The sequence below is a fragment of the Pinus tabuliformis genome, chromosome 3_2, assembly GCF_031772625.1.
Source record: "Pinus tabuliformis cultivar Carrire ecotype Pingquan chromosome 3_2, CPIR1, whole genome shotgun sequence".
Taxonomy (NCBI): Eukaryota; Viridiplantae; Streptophyta; class Pinopsida; order Pinales; family Pinaceae; genus Pinus; species Pinus tabuliformis.
Genome location: NC_142302.1, coordinates 1,067,066,342 through 1,067,072,567, shown reverse-complemented (window position 1 = coordinate 1,067,072,567; position 6,226 = coordinate 1,067,066,342).

The window sequence follows — 6,226 nt, the reverse complement described above, 5'->3', positions numbered from 1 at the left end:
GATAGTCTTCCTCCTTTGCTTCGGGATTAAGCTTCTTTAACTGTTGTTGTATCTCCTCAAGCTTACTATCCTGCATCAGAAGGGTTATCTAGAGTTTGTTCATCTCTTTCTTCAGGTTTGGGATGCCTTGGGCCAATTCTACCATCTCCATAGCCACATGTTCCATAGCTTTTGCTAGCAGCCTCTTCATTACCCAATACACATGGAGGGCCTGCTTGTATAGGGACATGCGTGCTCTAGTATTTCCTGGGTCTAGTAGAAGATACTCCCAGTCTTCCATTTCAGTTTCCGACTGTTCCTAAGTCGCCTCCTCCTCCAACTTCTGGATTATCTTCCTAATATCTGCATTCGTTTCTTCACTAGACGCCCTCTCCACATACTGAACCCATCACTTCATTGTCTTCCTGCCTCGTCTTTTTCCTGCTAGTGGAGGGAAGCTTTGCTCCTGGTTTCCAGCCTGATGTCTTCTCCCTTTTCCTCTACAACCCCTTCCACGTCCTGCGCTAACTTTGTTGCCCTCCTTTACCTTACTACCTTGACCAGTTATGCCTGAGGGGCTTCCCAGGCAACCTTCCTCTCCTCTCCCTCTAGCTTTCTTTTCTCTAATGCTTTCCTCTTTTGGTTGCATGTCCTTCGAAGGTCTCCCTTTCCCCCTTCCGCTCCTCCCTTTTTGCATTTGACTGTCATGTTATGGGTTGTGCGCCTCCTCCATGCCCACCTGGTTTTGTTCCTTTTCTTCCCATGAGTCTACTGCATTGCCTTCGGTCCCCGTAGGACTTCCTCCCCTGCTCTCAACCATCACAGCCATCCTCATTCTTCTCTCTGTTATCTTACACTTAGTTTTTCTAGGGACGAGAGGTCGACTCCGCTACTGTCCCCTCTCTGCTTTATCTCTTACTCTAGTTTCCACCTTCTTACCCTTGTCCCCTCTCTCACCGAGGGCATTAACTGCATACCTACCCTTATTCCTCCACCTATAGCCACTTCCTCTCTCTTGCCACCCTTCCTTGTTCTACTGCACCGCCTCCCTCTGTCGCCTGCATTTGCCATAATCACCCACTCCTCCTCGGCTTTCCTTTGTGAGAGCTGACCCTTGTCCCATCTCTAGAGCCCCGTCACTTCCACCACCTCTGGCCTTCATAGTTCTCTCTCCGCTGCTCTTTACAATTATGCCCAATCTGTCAACCAGCATGTCCACCTGCAATGCTCTCCTTGTGCAAGGTGGCTTATCATAGCCCCCCCTTATCATCACATTAATCTCCCGCTTCGCCACCTTATTCACCCCGATCAGGGGTGGTCTTCAATACAACATTAGAGTCTATGAAATCATGATTAAAATTTCTTTTGTTCTCATCATGAGTTTCCTTTACTACCCTTTCACCATTAGTGACCCTTTCTTGTAGCAACTTATTCAAATTTATCTTCAATTCTTCCATCTTTTCGTCCATGCCATTCATCTTAGCTTCCATGCCATTCATATGAACTTGCATCATATTCCTATTATCTTCCACGCCATTCATCTTGGCTTCATTGACCTTTAGTGAGAGTGAAATTTGTTGTACTTGGTCTTGTAATTTTGATATATCATGCTGCATTTCTTCCTCTTCTTCACAAGTCATGCTAGAGCTTTCAGGTTGCTTACTAGGTGTTTCCATTTTCTTTCTTCGAGGCATTAATTAATGCTAATAATTCTTCACTATTCCCATTGAATTCCTTCAAACTAATTTTTCAAACCAATCTTATGCAAAATTAAAAAAAATTACACACCTTTTTTTCACTTTGTAAGAGCTCGATATTGAATCTGTTGTATCTCTACAACTGCAGCTCTCAAATATATACAATATCGTCCTGAGGTATCCCTTTGAGTCCTCTTTCTAACCACGCAAGTTTGATCAATATTGGATTCTCGAAGGAAGATTTATGCCAAATCTCCCACGGTGACCTGATTATAAACTAGTTCAGTGAAGAGAACTTGTACGAAGTCCCACGTGTCATTATTTCGACCTTAGTACCTAAAACTGATACAAAAAAAGCTACAGGCTATCTTCTTTCTGAAACTTCTTACGAAAAGTCAATCTGATTCTCAAAACAAAAGTTATGATTATTTTCCCTAGGTCACCTATTTGGAATGTAATTAGAGAGTCTACAAAAACCCTGACTTCCTCAGATCATATCTCTGCAAATATAGAGAGACAAGCTCTGAAATTCAGACCCGAAGTTTAGAACGATTTCAAACCAAATGGATTTTTTTTGTAGCTTCTAAAAAATAAAATAAGTTATAACGAAAATGCCACAATGACCTGTTTGGAGTAGCGAAACCCTAGAATCCAAAGCTCTCATACCAAATGTTAGGAAACCAGCTCACAGAAAGATAGAAAAGATAGATCAATGATTTAGAATTCAGCCTCTTCAAGGAAACCTCCTTTACATTACACAAATGAAAAAATCTTGGATGATACAAATGACTAAACCTTCCTTCTATATATAGGACTCTAAGGGATCACAATATAATCAAGCCGACATAACAATAATACCATAAGGGCAAAAAAATAACAATAGTGGGTTTCTATGGGGCATACTAATAACAATATGGGGACAATAGGGGCACAATAATAACAATAAGGGATACAATGACAATAGTAATGGGGGAATCACTAGTATTATAGCGACCTAACATTGATACTCTCAAATGCCTCCCACATATTCATGATCATGATCATGCTATTCATTTGATTCCAGGAAGTGTTCGTCCAAACATCAGGCCTTACAGATATCCCTATGCCCAAAAGAGTGAAATTTAACTTATGGTTGCGTAAATGTTAGAGGCTGGTATAATTCAACCTAGTCAAAGTTATTTCTCTGCTCTAATAGTATTGGTGCACAAGAAGGATGGATCATGCTGCATGTGTCATGATTATAGGGAGATCAATAAGCTCACTATTAAAGATAAATTGCCCATTCCTTTCATTGATGAATTATTGGATGAATTGCATAGATAAATTTAGTTCAACAGGTTGAATCTTTGTTTAGGATATCATCAAATCAAAATGAAGACTGAAGACATTCTGAAAACAACATTTAGATCTCATGAGGGTCATTATGAATTTTTGGTGATGCCTTTTGGCCTTGCCAATGCACCTTCTAAATTTCAAGGTTTGATGAATTCCATTTTCAAACCCTTCCTTAGAAAATTTGTGTTATTATTTTTTGATGATATACTAATCTACAACAAGTCTTGGAAGGATCATGTTCAACATGTTGATAGGGTGCTCAAACTATTGGAGGAGAAAGAATTATATGAAAAAAGCTCCAAATGTTTCTTTGGAGTACAAGAGTTGGAATATTTGGGTCATATTGTATCTCATGAAGGTGTTAAGGTAGGCCCTAGCAAAATTAAAGCCATTAAGGAATGAAAAATCCCCACATCCATAAAGCATTACGAGGATTTCTCGAGTTGACAAGGTATTATCACAAGTTTGTTAAGAATTATGGGACAATAGCAACACCTCTAACAACATTATTGAAGAAGGATGCATTTTCATGGACTCTAGAAGCAACAAGGACCTTTGAACATCTTAAAGAGGCAATGTGTCAAGCATCGATCTTATCTATGCTGTACTTCACAAAAACCTTTATTATGAAATGTGATGCCTAAGATAATGGAATTGGTGGTGTTTTAATGCAAGAAGAAAGACCCATTACCTTCAAAAGTCATCTAATCAAAGGAAAGTTTTTACAATAATATTTTTATGAGAAGGAAATGTTGGCAATACTACATGCACTTAAGAAATGGTGAACCTACCTAATGGGAAGACACTTCAAGGTAAAGAAGGATCATGATAGTCTTAAATAATTTTTAGAACAAAGATTATCTTCAGAATAGTAGAAAAAATGGGTCACAAATACGTTGGGTTATGACTTTCAAATCATCTATGAAAAGGGAAGTGAAATGTTGTGGCAGATGCACTCTCAAGAAATGATGAGGATGTGGAGGAATTTCTTTGCACCATTTCTACTATCCAACCGTATTGGATAAACGAAGTAAGGGATGAGTGGAAGAATGATGTAGAAGTCTAGGCACTGATTCAAAATTTACAACAAGATCCTAGTACATCTGATACATTTAGCTGAAAGAATGATTCATTATGGTACAATGATGGCTTATATCTATGTAAGAATTCCCAACAGAATCAAAAGATTATTATGGAATTGCACACTTCTCCCTTAGGAGGGCACTCAGGATTTTTAAAAACTTACCACACGATTAAGAAGGATTATTTTTGGGATGGCCATAAATCAGATATTGAAAAGTTTGTGGCAGAATGTTTCATCTGCCAACAAAATAAAGTTGAAACAATTAAGACCCCAGGTCTATTACAACATTTAGCCATTCCAGGCCAACGTTGGGAGGAGGTTTCAATATATTTTATCATAGATTTACCCAAGTCCGAAGGAAAGAGTGTCATCATGGTGGTAGTTGAGAGACTCACCAAGTATGCACACTTTTGTGCATTATCTCATCCATTTAAAGCCAATACAATTTCTACTACATTTATGGAAACAATTCAAAAGCTACATGGAAACCCAAATATTATTTTAAGCAACATAGATCCCATTCTCACTGGAAATGTTTGGAAACAATTATTTTCTTGTCTCAATACTTATTTAGCTCATAACTCATCTTATTATCCTCAATCTGATGGAAAACTGAGATAGTAAACAAATGTTTCGAAGGATATCTTCGTTTCTTTGTCTTTAATAAACAAACACAATGGGTCTAATGGTTTCCTCTGGCTGAATGGTGGTAGAGCACTTCCTTCCATACTGCAACAAAAATGATCCCATTTATGGCACTTTATGGATATCATCCACCATCCATCACATCATATCTAAGAGAAAATTCTAAGGTTGGAGGAGTGGAAGATCAAAGCGAGCATCAACGACAAGTTCTCCAACTCTTAAAGGATAACCTCACTTTGGCGCGAACAGAATGTAACAACGATAGATCAACATTGTAATGAAATAAGTTTTGGTGTAGGTGAATGGGTATTCCTATGGCTACAACCATATAAACCAATATCCCTCAAGCAAGCTAATAAGGATAATAAATTATCAGCAAAGTATTATGGTCCATACAAGGTGTTGCAAAATATTGGTACTATGGCATACAAATTGGAGCTTCCTGTAGCTTCTCGAGTGAACTCAGCTTTCCATGTTTCATGTTTAAAGAAGGCTATAGGTGACAAGCTCCGAGTTCAAACAATATTACCAGAACTTGACGAGGAAGGAAAAATCATATTGGAACTTGAAGAAGTCAAAGAGACAAGAACTCGATAGCTACGAAATCGATTAATTTTAAAGTATCTCATTAAGTGGAAGAACTTACCCACTGAGGATTCCACATGGGAGGATGAGATTTGTCTACAGAATCATCCATAACTACTCAAGTGTTCAGGACAACACTTTTTTGAAGGAGAGGGGAATCTTAGGTCCCTATAATACTAGTGATTCCCCCATTACTATTGTCACTGCATCCCTTATTTTTATTATTGTGCCCCTATTGTACCGATATTGTTATTAGTGTGCTCCATAGAAGCCCACTATTGTTATTGTTGTGCCATTATATTATTATTATTATGTCGGCTTTGATTATATTGTGACCCCTTAGACTCCTATATATAGAAAGGAGGTTTAGTCATTTGTATCATTCAAGGATTGTTCATTTGTGTAATGTAAAGGAGGTTACCCCCTCGAAGAGGATGATTTTGAAGTCATTGATATATATTTTCTATCTTTTTGTGAGCTAGTTCATAACAGGACCGAGGGCAACTATAGAAGGAGCAAGATCACAATGTAGAGAATCTTATGTCAACTATAATATAAGGTGTGGGATACATGAGGAATGTTACACCAAAAGATTATCACCAAGAGGTCAATTTTTTTTCTAATATTGGAGCCTAATAGAGGAGCATTAGACCTTCTAAATCATCAAGCCTTTGGAGGATAGGTAAGTCTTGAAATTGTTTGGATAAGTAATATTTTAAGTTAAAAGAAAATCTCCCTTATAAAGCATTAAATATTCGAGGGAAATATTGAATGATTTTGGGATTTAGAAAAATCTGATTTATGGAGTGGTTTAGGGATAAGATATAAAGTGATTTTAGTATTTACAAAAATATGTGATCTGGTATTAGTTTTCCTACCCTTGCCAGCATCATTAATCACA